This window comes from Phyllobates terribilis, unplaced genomic scaffold, assembly GCF_046119375.1.
Source record: "Phyllobates terribilis strain yellow unplaced genomic scaffold, ASM4611937v1 Scaffold_2__4_contigs__length_985480577, whole genome shotgun sequence".
NCBI lineage: Eukaryota > Metazoa > Chordata > Amphibia > Anura > Dendrobatidae > Phyllobates > Phyllobates terribilis.
Genome location: NW_027362762.1, coordinates 434,904,822 through 434,926,397, shown reverse-complemented (window position 1 = coordinate 434,926,397; position 21,576 = coordinate 434,904,822). Strand labels below are relative to the sequence as shown.

At 43.8% G+C, this 21,576-nt stretch overlaps 1 non-coding gene across 1 annotated transcript; it reads left to right on the top strand.

Moving 5' to 3' along the window:
* The first annotated feature begins 15,876 nt into the window (after positions 1 to 15,876).
* Positions 15,877 to 16,094, top strand: LOC141256994 (small nucleolar RNA U3). Its single transcript, XR_012317932.1, has one exon. It is a non-coding gene; the product is annotated as a small nucleolar RNA U3 (small nucleolar RNA).
* The last annotated feature ends 5,482 nt before the right edge of the window (positions 16,095 to 21,576 follow it).

Here is a 21,576-nt window from a genome sequence, read left to right as displayed (position 1 = left end):
TACTTGCTGTCTCTTTATGACTAAATGTATCTGACTTCTCTCAACACACTTCCATTGAGAGAATTCGAGCACTTCTAGATGGCACGTGACCGCAAGTATGAAAATTGCAAACATGCAGCCACGTGAACGCCTGTTTGCTCTGGAGAATCCTGACAGTTGCACTTTGTCGCAATTCGGCAATCTACAGTCACATTGAAGGACTACAGATTTTTGTGTCAAGCCTGTGTCTGACGTCATTATATGCTATGGGCGTGGGGAGTAGTGAATGGTCATTCTTCTTAGCCGCTCTTGCAGCGGCTCGGCAATCCCGTGTGCCCACTACTAAAGAGAATGAATATTCACTACTCCCAGTGCCCATGGGAATAGGGAGTAGTGAATATTCGTTGTCTTTAATAGCGGGTGCACTATTAACCACTGCGGCTGACACTGTGCGTGCTATTAAGGAGAATGAATATTCAGTGCTCCTCATGCCCATGGGTTTGTGTAGCAGTGACTATTCATTTTTGTTAAGACCCCAGCAGCAAAAGCTACTACTGGCAGTCCTTAGTGTCTGTGAGGATGTGTTCCACACTCACACACACTATTATCTCGATCCCACACCGCTTGCCACCAATGTGAAGAAATGGCAACCGGGAGACCCCGCAGAATTTCGCTGTTGCCACCACTTGTGATGGGTCCACACCCCGCCACCAGCCTGAGGTCACATTTACGTCAGACGAAGAACGTGGTACGGATCTGCCCCTTGCACCAACGTGACGTTCCACATCCCTCTGAGGGACGCGTAAGATCAGATTGGTACAGGTATACACAGACACCCCCTGTCCACACAAGTACAGGGAGTCACCACGGAGTGATAAGAGGAGACCCACTCAGTCACTGACGTGGCACCACACTCGCCCACAAGCCTGACAGACTGAGGGGCTCCTTTCACTAGCTCAAGTGAAGCAGAGCCTATTCGGCCTGGAGAGCTGCCACCAGTTTCTATTAGATATAATGGACTTATATCGGGCTAGAAATCAGCCCGATAGCGTGTTCGTTGGACCGAACAAATGACGTGAGGTTTGTGGATCGAGATGAAAGAACAACCCGAGGTTAAATTATATATTTAATCGCCGTAAGGTTGCACTAGACAAACACTAAATTCATAAGGGTTATACATACACAATGGTCAGAGTTGCAAGCACAATAGCATGGGTACAAAAGATATAAAGCAGTTATTACGAGTCAATTACCGGTTAGATGTAAAGGACTGGCTTCTGGGGGAGGGCTGCCACATGGGAGGCTTTTGGGCCCTCTCTTGTTGAACGGACTCCTTCCACACGACGTGACGTCACGGCCCCCCCCAGGAAAAAAGACACTGGGCTCGGCCAGCAGGGACTGATAAACTCTCTGGGTCACTCCCACTACCACCCCCTGCTTGAGCCCAAGTCTCCACCCCTGTTCTCTCCCAGCTACAGATTTCAAAAACTAAGATGGGCTATACCTCCTTACTGGACAATCCTAGGGAGCCAGTTCTGGTGTCATCGGATCCAGCCGATCCCCTGCTATGCGTGGAGACCAAACACAGTGGTCATAGGTGATTCTGAAACGCTGTGCCACATATCTCTCTATCCTTGCTGGGCAGTGAAGAAAGGAATGGTGAGATTCTCCATTCTTTTAGGTTTCCAAAAATCTATTTTGTGTATCACTCGAACGTATCGTCTTCCCATAACTCGCTGTTGAATCATAGTAGTACACACACAGGAGCACATGGCGTGGGGGAAGGGACAAATCCTGTGCAGCTGCTGTGGGATTTGTCACCCCCCTGCTCCTCTGCCCCCTCCCTTCTGCTTGCTGCAAAAGTATTCAAAATTGTCGGAATGCACTGTACATGGAGATCTCTGTAACCCTGCCAAACAGTGCACAGTGATTGACATGGGTTTACCTTGAATATCTTCACAATTTTCTTTTAACTGTGGGCACGGTGTTAGATGCAGCACGTGGCTCCTGCCTCCTGTGCCACGCTCCTCTGTCGCTGCTGCTCCCCCGAAAAACCCCACCATCCACAGCTGGACCGTACATCCGGACTCAAATACGCACCCGCTGCTTTCCTCCATAATTTTGGAAGAAAAAAGTGCGTCTTATAGTCCGAAAAATACGGTTGATAGATATATATGAGATAGATAGAGTCATAGCCGAAAGTGTTGGCACCCTTGAAATTGTTTAAGAAAATGAAGTATTTCTCCCAGAAAATTATTGCAATTAGACATGTTTTGTTATACATATGTTTATTTCCTTTGTGTGTATTGGAACAACACAAAAAGCAGAGAAAAAAGGCAAACTGGACATAATTTCTCACAAAACCTCAAAAATGGGCCAGACAAAATTGTTGGCACCTTTGGAATAAATAACTGCAATCAGTCGCTTCCTATAACCATCAACAAGCTTCTTACACCTCTCAACTGGAATTTTGGACCGCTCTTCTTTTGCAAACTGCTCTAGGTCTCTCATATTTGAAGGGTGCCTTCTCTCAACAACAATTTTAAGATCTCTCCACAGGTGTTCAATTGGATTTAGATCCAAACTCATTGCTGGCCACTTCAGAACTCTCCAGCACTTTGTTTCCATCCATTTCTGGGTGCTTCTTGAAGTATGTTTGGGGTCATTATCCTGCTGGAAGACCCATGACCTAAGATACAAACTCAGCTTTCTGTCACTGGGAAATCCTTTGGTAATCTTCAGATTTCATGATCTCTTGCACACAGTCAAGGCACCCAGTGCGTGAGGCAGCAAAACAACCCCAAAACATCTTTGAACCTCCACCATATTTGACTGTAGGTATTGTGTTCTTTTCTTTGTAGTCTTCATTCCATTTTCGGTAAACAGTAGAATGATGTACTTTACCAAATAGCTCTATCTTGGTCTCATCTGTCTACAAGACGCTTTCCCAGAAGGATTTTGGCTTACTCATGTACATTTTGGCAAACTACAGTCTAACTTTTTTATGTCTCTGTGTCAACAGTTGGGTCCTCCTGGGTCACCTGTCATTGCATTTCATTTAATTTAAATGTCGACGGATAGTTTTCTCTGACACTGATGCACCCTGAGCCTGCAGTACAGCTTGAATTTCTTTGGAACTTGATTGGGGCTGCTTATCCATCATCCGGACTATCCTTGCAACCTTTCATCAATTTTTCTCTGCCGTTCACGGAGATTAGCTACAGCGCCTTGGGTTGTAAACATCTTGATTATGTTGCGCACCATGGACAAAGGAACATCAAGATTTCTGGAGATGGACTTGTAACCTTGAAATTGTTGATATTTTTCAACAATTTCGGTTCTCAGGTCCTCAGACAGTTCTCTTCTCCTCTTTCTCTTCTCCATGCCTAGTGAGGCACACGCAGACTCACAATGCAAAAATTGAGTCAACTTCTCCCATTAATATCTTGTTTCAGATGTGATTTTCATATTGCCCACACCTGTTACTTGCCACAGGTGAGTTTGAACGAGCATCACATGCTTGAAACAAAGTTGTTTACCCACAATTTTGGAAAGGTGCCAACAATTTTTGAGGCCCATTTTTGGGGTTTTGTGTAAAATTATGTCCAATTTGCCTTTTTTTTCTAGTTTTGTTTCTTTTGTTGTGTTGTCTCAGTAAACACAAAGGAAATAAACATGTGTATAAGAAAACATGTGTAATTGCAATAAATTTCTGGGAGAAATGCTTCATTTTCTGGAACAATTTCAAGATTGCCAACACTTTCAGCCTTGACTGTAAATAGTTATATAGATAATAAATAGATAATAGATAAATATATAGATAATAGATAGACAGATAAATGACATATATGGGATAGATAGATAGATAGATAGATAGATAGATAGATAGATACACATAGCACATTGTACTCAACTATGTAGAATCCTTTTCCTTCCTGGGTTTCTTTCTGTTACATGAGGCTGTCATGTGACCATAAGGAGATTGAATGGTGGAGGAAAGAGCTTTCAGCTCCTTGTTCCACGTTCAATTTGTCTGTTGGTCTCTGCTAACAGCTGATTTCACTGTTATGTATAGTGATATATGGCACTCTTGTGGTTTAATGCGGGTGGTGCGCAAGTAGGGCTTCCAGCCCATACATAATAAATTGAAAGACTTGGCTCTCCCAAGCGACGTTGGTCGCAGCTCCATGCGCTTGACTACACACGATTCCAGTTCCCACATTCAGTTCTGCTGTAGGTCTATAACTAGACTGAAAACGTTCAACTCTAAACTGAATGCAATAAAAGGAACCATAATTTCTCATCTGAGTGCCAAGTCTTTCAGCTGATTTTACTGATTAGTCCACTCAGCTGAGTCCTGCCACTTTTCACTTACTCTGTGTGTGGGCAAAGAGAGGCAGGAGCAGGAGGCAGGGGGAGGGTCTGGTAGAGACTGAGGCTGTGTTGTCTGTTTTGATGTTACCCCCAAACTGCCAGAGATGAAAACTCTAGATGGGGTGTAAGCAGCTCGTCCAGAATCAGGAGAGAGCTGGTTACATCACCAAGTGTGGTATCTAGGTAACAGTGCAGAATGCCATCGGAGAATATTTTCAAACTGTCAGCATTCTGCAACCTCTATAAGTTACACCACCAGAGTAGCATAACTTTTGAAGAATTTTTCAGCCAGGTATTGCCATACCTCATCCTGGACATGCTCCCCCCTTTTTGGTGGATGGCGTGAAAATGACAAAAGTCACAACATTTTTGTGACTTTCCAAAGCGTTTTTACTCCAGAAATCTTGCAAAAACGTCTTGATGAATTGGGGCTATGTCCGTTTCAATCAACCTATGTACTCTTACCCTCTAATATGCATACAAATGATCCTACATGTTTATCCTTTGTTAACACACTACAGTCAAATCACACAGAGTGGAGACCTGCTGATGATGGGATATGATATCACCCCTAATGTTTTTCCTACAGTTTGAAAATCATTGTGCTCTCAAGCAGGGCTGTGGAGTCGGAGTCGGTGCCCATTTTGGTGGAGTCGGAGTCGGTATAAAATGGACCGACTCCAACTCCTAAAATATATAATGCATTGGGTACAGTAGTTCAATGCAGTTTGTGGGGAATATTTTTTCATAAGAATTTGGGAAAGTTATGAAATGTCCTATAAACGTCTGTCCTATACCTGATCTAAGGGTCTAGACTTTTAGCTGAGATGAATCTGTGCTACTGTAAATTTATCACTTAAACATGAGCCATGTATGAGGGAGTCGTGGAGTCTGAGTCGGTGTAAGGGAGATTGAGGAGTTGGAGTCAGAGGTTTGGCTTACCGACTCCACAGCCCTGCTCTCAAGAGCCTTTGTCTCAAGTGTATCTAGATTAAGAATTCTGAAGACTTTTGACACAAACGATTGATCTTGGCTGACCTATTCTCACCTCTGAAATAAATCACCACCACCATTGTATCTGGACCTGCTCTCACCGTTAATTATAGTAATCAACAGAGTGCAGCAGTCAGTGAAAACAGTTCTGGGCAACAGAGCTGCAGCGTTCTTTTTCCAGCCATGAGAACAGATTGGAAGCCTGGCATTAGTAGTACAATGCCCTGGTGCCTGAATCTGCTGTCACCACTAGTTACAGTGTTCAGAGCTCAGCTGTCAAATCAAATAGTCATGGCTGCTTTGCTCTGCTCTGAACACTGACTGAGCTCCTCAATGTAAGTGTACAACTGCTGCCTTTGCAAAGTGCATAGAAAAGATTTCCACTGCACTCTCTCAAGTCATACAAAATTATAGACTTTATTGGAGCAATTGTAGAGACTCAAACAGTGCATCTTATTTGCGACTACAAATAAAGTGACTTTATCACTAGCTGCTGCGCTCTGCATGTTCAACTTCAGTGTACTGAGTACAGTTGCCAGTGACAAAGTCACCTCTGACAAAGCTTGTTCAGTGTGCAGAGCGGCTGTGAAAGTGTAAAAAAAAGATATATATATAGATAGATAGATAAATTTAGTTCCATAAATATTTGGCCAGTGACATAATTTTCGGGATTTGGGCTCTGCATATTGCTATTTTGGATTTAAAAGGAACCAACTGAGATGTTATTACTTTGTAGAGAATCCTTTGCATGTAATGACGGCCTGAAGTCTTGGAGCCATGGACGTCACGAAAGCTGACTTCAGTTGTTGCTTGTTTGTGGGTCTTTTTGACTTAAATTTTGTCTTAAGGATGTGAATTGCTGCTCGATGGGGTTGAGATTTGGTGATTGACTCGGCCATTGCAGAATATTCCACTTATTTGCCTTCAACTCCTGGGTTGCTTTCTCCGTGTGTTTTGGGTCATTGTCCATCTGTACTGTGAAGTGTCATCCAATCAACCTTGCAGCATTTGGTTGAATCTGAGCAGAAAGTCAGAGGTGTATCCAGTGTGGGGTTGGTGGGGCAGCCGGGGCATGTGCCCCGGGCGCAGGCGGCAGGAGGGCGCCGTCGGGCTGCCTAATGCGGCGTCCAAAGTGATTCCCCCAGCAGCTGCATTCTGCCACGCCCCAGCCCGGGATTCGGCCGTTCTCCGAGTGGGCGTCAAGCTGACAACCGGCTCAGCGAAGGTGCAGCGCACCTGCTCCCAGTGATTGTACTTGCGTCTTTCAGACACGAGCACAACTGAAGCTCTGACCGTCGGCTTAAAGCGACGAAAGCAGCATGATCAGGTCATGTGATCTCGTTGCTGTTGTCACTCGCCGGCACCCAGAAGACCATCAGTGGTAAGTGCTCCAGTGGCTATGTAGCTGAAGACACCGAAGATTTAGCCTGGGGCGGGAAGGCTATTTATTGCCTGGAGGGTGGGGGGGGGTTGTTTATTAATTGGGTAGGGGTTCATTTGTTAATTGTGCAGGGGGCTATTTATTATTTGTGCAGGGGGGTTAGTAATTATGCAACGGGCTAGTTATTAATTGTGCAGGGGAGCTAGTAATTGTGCAGGGGGCTATTTATTAATTGTGCAGGGGGCTAGAAATTGTGCAGGGGGCTAGTAATTGTGCAGGGGGCATATTTATTCATTGTACAGGGGGCTATTTATTAATTATGCAGGGGGGGCTAGTAATTGTACAGGGGGCTATTTATTAATTGTACAGGGGGGCTTGTAATTGTGCAGGGGGCATATTTATTCATCGTGCAGGGGCCATATTTATTCATTGTGCAGGGAGGCATATTTATTAATTGCGCAGGGGGCTATTTATTAATTGTGCAGGGGGGCTAGTAATTGTGCAGGGGGCATATTTATTCATTGTGCAGGGGGGGGCATATTTATTAATTGCGCAGGGGGCTATTTATTAATTGTGCAGGGGGCTATTTATTAATTGTGCAGGAGGCTAGTAACTGTGCAGGGGGCATATGTATTAATTGTGCAGGGGGCTATTTGTTAATTGTGCAGGGGGATATTTATTCATTGTGCAGAGGGCTATTTATTCATTGTGGAGGGGGGTATGTATTCTGTGTGGAGGGGGATATTAATTCAGTGTGGAGGGGGGATATTTATTCAGTGTGGAGGGGGATATTTATTCAGTGTGGAGAAGGGGATTTATTCAGTATGGAGGGGGGATTTATTCAGTGTGGAGGGGGGATTTAATCAGTGGGGAGCGAGTGGGGGGTGGGTACAGACACATTATTGGTAGTGAGGGGAAAATGTGTGCGGAAACAGTATGGGGAGTTGGGAGGATGTGTGAGGAGGAAATAGGAGGTAGGGGGAAACGTGTAAGGAGACTATTGAGGGGAATAGTGTGAGGAGACAGTATGGGGAAAGAAAAGTGTGAGTGGGCACAGAATAGAGACTGAGTAGTGTGTGGGGGGTAGCATGGGGGGGACACTGTAAGGTCACAGCCAGGAGGGAACAATATGCTAAGGAGGGGGAGTGTGATGAGGGGGCACAGTACAGAGACTAGGCCCTAGAGGGGGGACACTGTGAGGAGACAGGGTGAAGAGGGGGTCCAGTATGGAAAGGAGAGGGCAGTGTGGAATGCATGTACCATAAGAGAGACAGTGTGGGGGTCATATTTTGTGCAGGGAATATAGTGAGGGGCAATTATATATTCAGAGGCTCAGCGTAGGGCAGATATTTTTATTCAGGAGCATTATAAAGGCTCTGCTATCTTTAAGGGCATCATGTCGGGATGTGCTGCAGAAGACCTGAGAAGATGGAAGTCTGCAGAGATGAGCTGTGGATGAGAAAATGGAGTCTGGACAAGATGTAGAAGAAAAGAAAGAGACGACACCAGAGACAACGTCATCTATAAGGTACCTGGATGTAAATGTTTTTTATGATGCTGACATTTTTCTATTTTTATTTATGTTCCGAGCATTAAAGATGTTGTCCATATTTATGACGAGTCTGCAGTCATTCTATGTGACTGCAGACTTCTGAATACTCACGGTGCGCACTGCTCGCTGTCAGAATTCTCTGGTGCCAGCAATTTGTATATGCCGACTAGACATGCTTGGCCTCACTCAATGAAAATTAATTAAGCGAGGCCGAACACGTATAGTCGGATTGTGGCCAGAAGTATGCAAATCGCATACTTGTGGTGACATGACCGTCCACTTTTGCCACCGGCAAAATAGAATCCTAAAAGTGTGCAGTGCATGCGCTGTGAGAATTCAGAAGCCTGCAGTCACATACAGTGACTGTAGACTTTCATCTCAAACCTGGACGAGCACTTTAATTATAAAATAAAACCGTGTAGCCAATCCTGACAGCATGTAATATCCTCACTGTCAGGATTCAGCTCTGCTTGTAGATTCCATCAGTCATCACATAGCCACTTCACTCACATGCGATTTTCATACTTACGGTCATGTGACAATGATCTTTTCTTCCTTTTTCTCTTAGAGAGAATTAGGAAGAGCAGCTCGTTGGCATGTGACTAAGGCCACGGCCCCACTATCAGAATTTGGTCACTATTTTTTCTCAGGAGTGGGAGCTAAAACCAAGTGAGGAACAATCAGAGAAAAGGTATAATAGAAACAAGTCACCAATTCTGCATTTATCACCCACTCCTGAGAAAAAATACTGACCGAATACTGACCAAATACTGATAGTGGGGCCGTGCCCTTAGTGTGCAAATCGCATATGTTCTGGGGGGTAGGGTGTGGGAGCGCCAAACTGAATTCTTGCCCCGGGTGCTTGAAGACCTAGATACACCTCTGCAGAAAGTATAGCCCTGCATACTTCAGAATTCATCCGGCTGCTTCTGTCTTCAATCACATCATCAATAAACACTAGTGACCCAGCGCCACTGGCAGCCATGCATGCTCATGCCATCACACTGCCTCCACTATGTTTTACAGAGGATGTGGTGTGCTTTGGATCATGAGCCATAACAAGCTTTCACCATACTTTATTCTTCCGATCATTATGGTACAGGTTGAGCTGTCCAAAGAATGCTTTTCTAGAACTGGACTGGCTTCTTAAGATGGTTTTTGGCAAAGTCTAAAACTTCCTTCAGAGTGTTGTTCACTTGGGTGGATGTTGTGAAGGGGTTTCTTTTCACCATGGGAAGGATTCTGTGATTATCCAGCACTGTTGTCTTCTGTGGACGTGCAGACCCTTTAGAGTTCATAAGCTCACCAAGCTGCATTTTTTTGGCAGAATGTACAAAACTGTTGATTTAATGCTATCTCTCTGGTGGATTTCTTCTTTTTTTTCAGCCTAATGATGATCTGTGTCACTTCCATTGAGAGCTCCTTTGACCGCATGTTGTGGGTCCACAGTAACAGCTTCCAAATGAAAATGCCATACCTGGAATCAGCTCCAGACCATTTACCTGCTTAATTGATGATGGATTAAACAGGGAAAAGCCCATGCAGCCCATTAAAGAGCTTTTGAGATAATTGTCCAATTACTTCTGGTCCCTTGAAAAAGGGAGCTACATATTAAAGAGCTGTGATTCCTAAACCTTTACTCCAATTAGGATATGAATACACTAAAATTAAAGCTGAGAGTCTGTACGCTAACATTGATTATATAACTGTATCTTGAATATGTTTTGGTAAAAAGCTAAGACGCCAAAACTCTTGTCACTGTCCGAATATTTCTGGACCTAACTATATCTATCTATCTATCTATCTATCTATCTATCTATCTATATATATATATATATATATATATGTATATATATATGTATATATATATATATAGTACAGACCAAAAGTTTGGACACACCTTCTCATTTGAAGATTTTTCTGTATTTTCATGACTATGAAAATTGTACATTCACACTGAAGGCATCAAAACTATGAATTAACACATGTGGAATTATATACTTAACAAAAAAGTGTGAAACAACTGAAAATATGTCTTATATTCTAGGTTCTTTAAAGTAGCCACCTTTTGCTTTGATGACTGCTTTGCACACTCTTGGCATTCTCTTGATGAGCTTCAAGAGGTAGTCACCGGAAATGGTTTTCACTTCACCTATCTAGATGCATAGTGGGCCCTTGGAACCCCCAAGTGCTTCACAAATTGATTTGTAAAAATGAAAAAGTGAAAAAAAACAACACTTTTTCATTTTCCAAAATGGGGTCACTTGTGGGGGAGCTCCAATGTTTGGGCACTCAGGGGCTCTCCAAACGCAACATGGTGTCCGCTAACAGTTTGAGCCGATTTTCCATTCAATTTGTTAGCGGACACCATGTTGCATTTGGAGAGTCCCTGTGTGCCCAAACATTGGAGCTCCCCCACAAGTGACCCCATTTTGGAAACTAGACCCCCCAAGGCACCTATCTAGTTGCATAGTGAGCACCTGGAACCCCCAGGTACTTCACAAATTGATTCGTAAAAATGAAAAAGTGAAAAAAAAAACACTTTTTCATTTTTATGAATCAATTTGTGAAGCACCTGGGGGTTCCAAGTGCTCACTATGCATCTAGATAGGTGCCTTGGGGGGTCTAGTTTCGTTTCCAAAATGGGGTCACTTGTGGGGGAGCTCCAATGTTTGGGCACACAGGGGCTCTCCAAATGCAACATGGTGTCCGCTAACAATTTGAGCCGATTTTCCATTCAATTTGTTAGCGGACACCATGTTGCATTTGGAGAGTCCCTGTGTGTCCAAACATTGGAGCTCCCCCACAAGTGACCCCATTTTGGAAACTAGACCCCCCAAGGCACCTATCTAGATGCATAGTGAGCACTTGGAACCCTCAGGTGCTTCACAAATTGATTCGTAATAATGAAAAAGTGAAAAAAAACACTTTTTAATTTTTATGAATCAATTTGTGAAGCACCTGGGGGTTCCAAGTGCTCACTATGCATATAGATAGGTGCCTTGGGGGGTCTAGTTTCCAAAATGGTGTCACTTGTGGGGGAGCTCCAATGTTTGGGCACACAGGGGCTCTCCAAACGCAACATGGTGTCCGCTAACAATTTGAGCCGATTTTCCATTCAATTGGTTAGCGGACACCATGTTGCATTTGGAGAGTCCCTGTGTGTCCAAACATTGGAGCTCCCCCACAAGTGACCCCATTTTGGAAACTAGACCCCCCAAGGCACCTATCTAGATGCATAGGGAGCACTTGGAACCCCCAGGTGCTTCACAAATTGATTCGTAATAATGAAAAAGTGAAAAAAAAAACACTTTTTCATTTTTACGAATCAATTTGTGCAGCACCTGGGGGTTCCAAGTGCTCACTATGCATCTAGATAGGTGCCTTGGGAGGTCTAGTTCCCAAAATGCGGTCACTTGTTGGGGAGCTCCAATGTTTAGGCACATCAGGGGCTCTCCAAACGCAACATTGCGTCCGCTAATTATTCAAGCAAATTTTACAATCAAGAAGTCAAACGGCGCTCCTTCCCTTCCGAGCCCTGCCGTGCGCCCAAACAGTGTTTTTTCCCCACATATGGGGTATCTGCGTGCCCAGGGGAAATTGCACAACAAATTTTGGGGTCCATTTTTTCTTGTTACCCCTGTTAAAATAAAAATAATTGGGTCTAAAGTAACATTTTTGTGAAAAAAGTTAAATGTTCATTTTTTTCTTCCACATTCCAAAAATTCCTGTGAAGCACCTGAAGGGTTAATAAAGTTCTTGAATGTGGTTTTGAGCACCTTGAGGGGTGCAGTTTTTAGAATGGTGTCACTTTTGGGTATTTTCTGTCATAAAGACCTCTCAAAGTGACTTCAAATGTGATGTGGTCCCTAAAAAAATGGTTTTGTAAATTTTGTTGGAAAAACGAGAAATCGCTGGTCAACTTTTAACCCTTTTAGCTCCCTAACAAAAAAAAATTTTGGTTCCAAAATTGTGCTGATGTAAAGTACACATGTGGGAAATGTTATTTATTAAGTATTTTGTGTGACATATCTCTCTGATTTGAGGGCATAAAAATTCAAAATTTGAAAATTGCTAAATTTTCAACATTTTCACCAAATTTCCATTTTTTTCACAAATAAACGCAAGTTATATCGAAGAAATTTTACCACTATCATGAAGTACAATATGTCACGAAAAAACAGTCTCAGAATGAAGGGGGGACGTAGAAGCGTTCCAGAGTAATTACCTCATAAAGTGACAGTGGTCAGAATTGTAAAATTTGGCCTGGTCATTAACGTGCAAACCACCCTCGGTGGTAAAGGGGTTAAGTGTTCCCTTTATTTATTTGAGCAGTGTTTATATATACATATATAAAACTGGAGTCATATCACTTGTTCCCAATTAAAAATAACTGAATTCTAAAAATAAGCATAGTTTTTATTGCTAGATCCATAAACGTCTTCTACGAGCAATGATAACAGATCGGGCAGCCTGATATTAGTAGTTCAGTTGATGCCAGACCTGTTCTCACCACTGGATGAAGTGAAGTGAATCAAAGTCAAGGATGAGGTTCAATTTCTCTTAAGGAACTAAAAAAAGTAAAGTTAAATAAAAACAGTTTCCTTTGAGAATCATCATTTTCCATGCGATACCATACTACAAAATACTTCCACAAATGTGGGCCATTGATGGAAAATAAGATTTATTATTTTGCACACCGAAAAAAGTAATTTTCCTAACAAATTCATTAGAGACCATGTTGCAAAAATGATTACACCCCAATGAAAGTCTTAGGAGAAAAGCTAGCTAAAGTTTAGACTACAAAATTCTAATTAACAACCAAAGGTAAGTTTATTTATTAAACAGGTGTCCAGCAGACAGTTGATTATAAACAAGCATTCCTAATAAACAAAACCCATTTCCTGTTTATGCTGTCAGCAATGGCACCATATGGAAGAGAAATGTAACAAGACCTGAAAAAGAAAATAATTTCTTTACACAAGAAAGGTGAAGGCTACAAGATCACCAAAGCTGTACTTATCAGTCAGAATACTGCAGGGTAAGTATGATAAATTTTTCTCCGCACAGTCAGTAGGTATCCAAAAGAACAATATTCAGCAAGTCATTAGCCTATGACCATTTCACGCATAAAGCGCTTTCTCAAGGTCCTAAAGGACAGTTCAGTGTAGTGCTCAGGATATATGTGAGCCGAGCCTTATTGCGATCTTTGGGAGACAGAATGAACAAATAGACAGCAGTTCAAAAATTGTTGTTGTTTTTTCAGAGATAAGATGGCTTTATTCTTCGGGTCAATACAATCACAGCAATACCGGATTTATATCGTTTTTTTTAGGTTTTGCTACTATCACACAATAATGTTGTTTTTTTTCTTCATTTTTGCATTGCCACATTTTGAGCGCTATAATTTTTATGCCGACAGAGTCATTTGATAGATTGATTTTTGCGGCATAGGCTGAAGTTTTTATTAGTACAATTTTGGGGTACATAACATTTTTTGATCGCTTTCTATTCCAATTTTTGGGATGCAGAAAAAACAGGAATTCTGATTTTTTTGGATTTAGAATGAAAATTACTTTACCTTCGGACCACCCCTTTAAATAATGTGACAGTTTTATACGTCAGGTCGTTTCAGACACGGCAATATTGTCTGAGCGAAGCCGTGCCCTGACTAGTGATGTGGCCGACTAGAGGGCGCGGCCTCTCTCCCTACAGGTGTATGGAGCAAGGCCGAGCCCACTGGACGGGGTCTAGCCTGGAGCATGTATAACGCATGCATACCCTCCAGTCTGGGCTCAGAAACTGGCGAATCCTCGCAGTGCACAGTGCGTGTGCAGGGGGGATGCATAAGTCTGCAATCGCAGTCACTGCAGACTTATCGATTTGGATCATACAACCCCTTTAAGGATAGACTATACTGCCATTGTTTGGGAGTAAAGGATTTTTAATGTCTTTTTCCCAATTAATTAAACAACATTTTTTTTCAAAAGAGATATCTTGGTTTACATAATGGTAGATGTTGCTTGTCTTCCAAAGAATATTGTTGTTGACATTACAAAAGAGTGTGCCAATGATATCAGGTAATGGGTGACAGGAGATAAGTAGATTTTTAATTGCTTTTTTTAACAGAAATAAAATGTTTAAGATCCGAGTCTAAAATCTCATATTTCACTTTAATGTTCTGGAATGGGATAAAGTTTTAACCATTATGGATGTCTTTAATTTTTTTAAACCAGATTTACTCCATGAGGACAGTAATTTTTCATTAATAATTACTTTTATTAATTGTAATGGGATATCTTTCACCTGTTCACATTTGGGGATTTTCTTTCAGAGTTCTGGTAGTTTTTTTCCAAGCAGAAAAAATTGCATTAAGGCCACGTTCTCATGTTGCGTATTTGGTGAGTTTTTACATTAGCATTTGTCAGCCAAAATCAGGAGTGGAACAATCAGAGGAAAAGTATAATGGAAACACATCACCACTTCTGTATTTATCACCCACTCCTGGTTTTGGCTTAGAAATACTGAGGTATAATACTGACCAAATACTGAACATGTGAAGGTGGCCTAAGGCTGCGTGCCCACTATGCGTTTTTCAAGCATTTTTGATGTGGAATTTCCGCAGCGTAAACGCTTTCAAAACGCTTGGTAATCCGTTTTTTCCCAATGAAAATCTGCATGTTCTGTGCCCATGCTGCGGAATTTTCCGCAGCGTATTTTCCTTATGGAAAAATCCACAGCATGTCCATTATTTGTGCGTTTCTACATGCGGATTTGAGGTCACAAAAAACGAAAGTCAAATCCGCATGTAAAAACGCATGTAAAATCCGCAAGCGTTTTTACTGCCAAGAACATGCAGAAACGCTGCGGAAATTTGCTGCTTCAATTCTGCATCGTGGGCACATAGCCTCAGTGTAGGAATCTCTCAGGTCTCAGTATCAGTAGTCAGTTCTGCTGTCCTGGAGCCTAGGAAACTTGTGACACTGTAAAGAACAGATCTGCCTGGTCATGCTGTGACAGTCCTCCATCCTGAAGCTGCGGCTCAGTATGGGGGGAGGGGGAGGGGGACTTTCTTGCTGTTTGAGGATTGAGTTCAGTCGCTGTCTGAAGACAAGGAATGTGCAGAATAATACGGCTAATACTGAAATAAATAGTGAATAGGAGGCGTTTGTGTGTGTTACCAGCCCTGACTATATCCCCTGACTGGTCCTGTACGTCCTTCCTATAAGCCATGCTTGTCTTTACCATGCAGAGGTGCCTAGGACAGGAAATGTGGGTGAAGGAGGGGCGGCACGTGCAGGGCAGTCACCTGATCAGTGCAGGGGAATAGGCGGAGCAACAGAGGGGAACTTGTCTCCCACTGGCTACTTGAATTCCCATATGCTAATTTACAGAAAACAGCAGATGCATTATGGGTGTCATGTCTTCCGGCTCTTATACAAGTATAGAAGCCTCTAGTTACTCTGAAGTCACGTCTCTGATCACTCACAAAGTATCCGGGCTCACAGGGTCATTATGTGTCAGGTTCTGTGATGTCTCCCTAATGTTACACACAGGGTCCTATCACCCGGAGCGTCATTGCAGCAAGTGAGAGGTTAAGACTATACTTTCAGGGATCATTTCTATAGTGTGTAACTTGAGAAATGTGCTCTAAAGTGTCCAAACTCCCCAACCACAAGGAGGAGCTGTAGTGATCTCTCCTGAGCGTGAAGTGAGCTCTCAGTTCTGCTTCATTGCAGGAGCTGATTGCTGGTGATGATCGTTCTCCTTCTCTGTTACAGAGAGGGTGGAGGGGGAGATCACAGGCTGAGTGGTTGGTTGTTTTTTAAGCTGTAAAGTACAGATGGAAGCTAGAAGGTCTTTTATAATCCTATCAGTGGTGTGATTTATAGTTATATCACAGAGGGGAGCTCATACTCTCAGTATGCAGTGTCACAAATGCAAAAGATCACTGTGCTTGTCTAAAATCATGATTGTTGTCAGTCATTTGTGTGAGTGAGATATAATGTAGAACCCAAGGATAATCATGGAAGCTATTAAAGCGTAACTATAAACAGAGCTGTTTAATTTCAATTAAGGTGTCCAGCATTGGGCAGATGCCCTAATTAAAAATAAACAGACCCCCATTATAAATAAAGGGATATGTCTGTTGGTTTTTGCCTCCACCATGCGACAAATACAGCTTACGCAAAACTGATGATTGTTGTTCTGGTGCTGTATTTATGTAGTAATAATGATTCTAGTGATATATTCATCACCAGAACCATCATCAGTACATGAATATGGTACCAGAAACACCATCAGTAAATAAATATGTCACCAGAACCACCATCAGTACATGAATATGTCACCAGAACCACCATCAGTACATGAATGCATCACTATATCCACCATCAGTACATGAATACAACAATAGACCCACCATCAGTACTTGACTGTGTCACCAGAACCACCATCAGTAAATGAATATGTCACCAGAACCTCCATCAGTACATGAATCCGTCACCAGAACCTTCATAAGTACATGAATGCATGACCAAAACCAAGGCTACTTGAATACAAGAACCAAGCTTAGTACAACAATCAGTTTTAATATCAAGTCAGCCCATAAACAATTGTATCGCATGAACCTACAACCCTACAACTCCCAGTATGTCCTTAACAATGGTAAGGGTAAACTGAGAGTTGTTATGATCAGCCATCATCAGACTGCGGACTATACAGGAACCACAGTACTGATGAGAATTAGTATCACAAATAAACATCTGGGGATCCAATATGGACAGAGTCAGGCGAGCCGTCATGTACAAGGAGCCTCGCAAGGGTGGGAAGGGCGTTCCAGATATCCCCACCCTCCTGCTGCCCTCTTTTGTGTGTGTGATTGTATTTGTCGGACTCTGCAAGTCAAGAATGTCTCCACAGGCAGGTCCACGTCTCACTTCTTCCTGCTTCCTCTTTGGAGGCGACTCGGCTGGGACAAGTGGGACAGCTACTTCCCCTACAGTTGGACGACGCGATGGTTCTACGGAGATGTCGTTCGATTCGTGGGGGGAAACAACTGGAGGGACTCAAGCCAGACTTGTGGAAGCCCAAAACTGATCAGAGCCAAGGATGACATAGAGAACATCACAGGACTCCACCATGCCACGCTGGATACTGTGTGGACAAATGTGTCATCTGACAGGCTGACCAACGGGCATAAGGACTTGTCGTGGATGGCGATTCATGGCGGACTGCCAGTCTGGTCATTCATGCATGCCCAGAACCTGTGCAAGACCCGCTACTGCCCAAGGTGCCCTTTCGTGGAGGAAACATCTTTGCATACTTTTTGGGATTGCCAGTTTGCACAGCACCTGTTGACTTCCCTAGAGGACGACCTGAGGAACTAAACACATCACACTCCTATGCTACACAAAACACTCAAGCTAAGAGAAAAAGCATGTCAAACAATACAGTATGACGAACCGTGATAGGGGATGATAGGGGATGGGTAGTGGGAGAGAGGGGATACCGAGGGTAAAATAACAGACCTGAAGCTTTATTAAGAGACAAGACACATAAGGTGAAAGGGGGGAGGAAAAGGGGTTTAGTCCTTGTCCTCATCGCATCCTCCTGACCATCGACAATGTAATAGTCTCTGAGCATCCTCTCCTTCCTCAAAATGAACTAGTTCCTGGCAACCCAAAGAGCGTCCTTAAAACAGTTCATAAGTCACCAAGCCTCCTGGATGGCTCCAGCGGTATGAGCCCCAGGGAAGAGTCCGTAAAGCACAGAATGGTGTGACAGGCTCGCTCTGGGGATAGAGTTCCTCAAGTCATCCTCTAGGGCAGTCAGCAGACGCTGTGCAAACCGGCAATCCCAAAAAATGTGCAAAGATGTTTCCTCCATGAAGGGTTACCTTGTTCAGTACCGGATCTTACACAGGTTTCGGGCATACATGAGTGACCGGATGGGCAGTCTGCCCTGAATCGCCATCCACGACAAGTCCTTGTGCCCGTTGGTCAGTCTGTCAGACGACACATTTAACCACATATTATCCAGTGTGGCCTGGTTGAGTCCTGTGATGTTCTCAAAATTTTCCTTGGCTCTGATCAGCTTGTGGATAGTTTTGGGCTTCCACAAGTTAGGCTTGAGTCCCTCCAGTTGGTGTTCCCCCACGAACCGAACAACCTCTCCGTACAACCATGGCGTTGTCCAGTTGTAAGGGTACGAGCTGTCCCACTTGTCCCAGCCGAGTCGCCTCCAAAGAGGAGACATGGACCTGACCGCAGAATCGCTCTGCACTTGTAGAGTCCGGCGAACACCATCACACACGAAGGAAGACCGCAGGAGTGTGGGGATATCTGGCACGCTTTTCCCACTTTTGCAAGGTTCCTTGTACATGACGGCCCGTCTGACTCTGTCTATCTTGGAACCCCAGACAAAGTGAAACACTGTCCTGGTAATGGCCCTGCACACGGTGACATGGGGGTGGGCAGGCCTGGGCTGTGTACCACAGTACTTCATTACACAGGACAAGGGCCGTACCATCACAAGTGAGCCGTCTGAGGCTCCAGACACCGATGCGTGTCTGGAGCTAAGCATTCTTGTCAAGACTTGAGGGCCGCTCCTTTCTTTCAGAACCAGACTACAAGAACTTTGATGAAATCCTGCTATATGTTGAAGGGGAAGGTGGCGGAGGCCAGTTGCCAATCTCCGAAGAGCATGGCCTTTGATTTCCTGCAGTTGACTTTGGCCCATGAAGCTTGTCCAAAGGTCTCGCTCGTCATACTCATGCCGTGACGTCATCACATCTTCTGTCTGGAAGATGGAGCCGTCGGCCCTGTCCTACACCAATGTATTCACCGCTGTCTGTATTTCTTCGGCTGTCTCACAGTTTGCCCAGGTCTGCCCTTAATAGTTATTTGAGACATCTCAGTTCACTTTCACATCTGCCAAATGCTTTAGATCTGCTCTTTATTTTCTGAACTAATCCTCAAGGATCATAATGAAGTTTGGGGAGAGACAGACAATTGCTAATTTCTGACTTCCCACAGTTGACCATAGTCCAGGGAGCGTTCGCAAAGAAGTTGCAGGGATGAGGGTATTCGGTTCCTTTTTTGCGACTTTTTGAGAGCTCCCCTCGTTTCTTTACAGCTGGCACATTTTCTGGTTATTTGATGTTGTAGATAGGGCTTTGAAGGATCATTAGCTAGAGGTTTTGGATCATCTTGATTTCGATTACAAGTGCATTCAATCACACGTGAGAAGACGTGATCTTCTTATAAGTAAAATGTGTAGTAGGAGATACAGGCGTAGGGTGTATCCTAGAGGTGTAGCTCGGGGTTCAGCTCAGGGGGTGCGAAACATCTGCGTGTGCCCCTAACCAGGTGACCGTGGGTACAACTATGGTGGTGAACTTTGATCATGGGTATAGAGGATCCTCAGGAAATGAACGCTCTGAAAATGAATCTCTACACAAAGACCAACACTGATATTATAACCATATGGTGACCATATAGTGGTAGATACAAGTGATGCAGAACATACAAGTAATAATAGTACAGTTATATATAGTAACTTACAGCTGATGTTATTTCTGGTGGAGTCATTCATTTTCCCTTCTTTTCCATCTGTCCCAGACCGACATGACGACTTCTCCAGCCAGGACTCGTCTGCAGAGATTCCAACAAAAACACATTTGACTTCTCACATTTCCACCCTGTCCCCATCTATCCCCAATCTAAACAAACTCCTCATCCTGCTGATACCCAAATGCTGAGCCTCTGTTGTCGAATGTGTCCTTATTACTGCAGCTGCTGTGTAGTATAAGAACAGCTCCTCTTACTGCCCCACATAGTAATGCCACCACTGTGCCCCTTGGAAAGTAATAATGCCTCCTTTGTGCCCTCTAGATGGCAAAATTGCTGCCTTGAAAAGATGAATGCACTGTGCAAATGCCATAGAAAAGAGTCCACATTTTGCCCCTTTGATGATTACAATACTCTGAGTGCCCCTATAACAATAATGCTTCAATAGTGTCCACTTGACATTTAATAATGTCCACTGGGTCCCCCAATATACAGCTCCTCTATATACAGTATAGTGGACCCATAGCTCCCTTATACCAGAGTATGATGTCCCCACAGCTCCCCTATATACAGTATGATGGGCCCATAGCTCCCTTATACACAACGTAATGCCCTACAGCTTCCCTATACACAGTATGGTGGGCCCACAGCTCCCATATACACAGAACCACCGTCAGTACATGAATGCAGCACCAGAACCACTATTGGTAAATGAATGCAGTTCCAGAACCAGTAGGTGAATACAGCATTAGAACCACACTTTTCCTCCTATGCATACTGCCCACAAGATACTGTGCCTTCAAATTAACATCCCTCATATACACTTCCCACTTCGACAACAGGGTGATGGCCACAGTAGGGTGGCAGTGGCAGAAAGGTGACCGCCTCAACAGGGTGACGACCCCTGATCAGTTATGAATTGGTACATTTGTACATGATCAGAACCACGGTCAGTACATGAATCCATTACCAGATGCACTGTCAGTTCATGAATCCAACTTCTCCATACTGTGCCCCCACTTCTCCATATTGTCCCCAAAGCTCTCACCTCTCCATGCTGTCCTGCCACACTCCCATCTCTACATACTGTTCCCCCACTTCCTCATACTGTGCCTCTACTTCTCCATATTGTTTCCCATGCTCTCAGCTCTCCATACTGTCCCCCCACACTCCCATCTTTACTTACTGTTGCACTACTTCTCCATTAATTCTCCATACAATTCCCTCACACTCCCACTTCTACATATGGACCCACACACTTCCAGTTCTCCATTCTCTACCCCCATTTCTCCATATTGTCCCTTACGCTCCCATCTCTCTATACTGTCCCCCAATTCTTCATATTTTGCACCCACTTCTCCATACTGACCACCCACGCTCCCATTTCTCCATATGGTCCCCCCACCTCTCCATAATGTCCCCCATTTCTCCATATAGTCCCCCACACCTCCATATGGTCCCCCCACTCCTCCATACAATCCCACCAAACTCCCTCTTCTCCATATGGCCCTCAGACACTCCCAATTCTCCATCCTGTTCCCCCATACCCATATTGCCAGCTACGCTCCCACCTCTCTATACTGTTCCCCCACTTCATGTTGAACACCCATTTTTCCATACGGCCCCCCACCTTTCCATAATGTCCTTCACTTCTCCAAATGGTCCCCCCACGCCTCCATATTGTTCCCATACTTCCTTCTCTCCTTACTTTCACAACACTTTTCTAT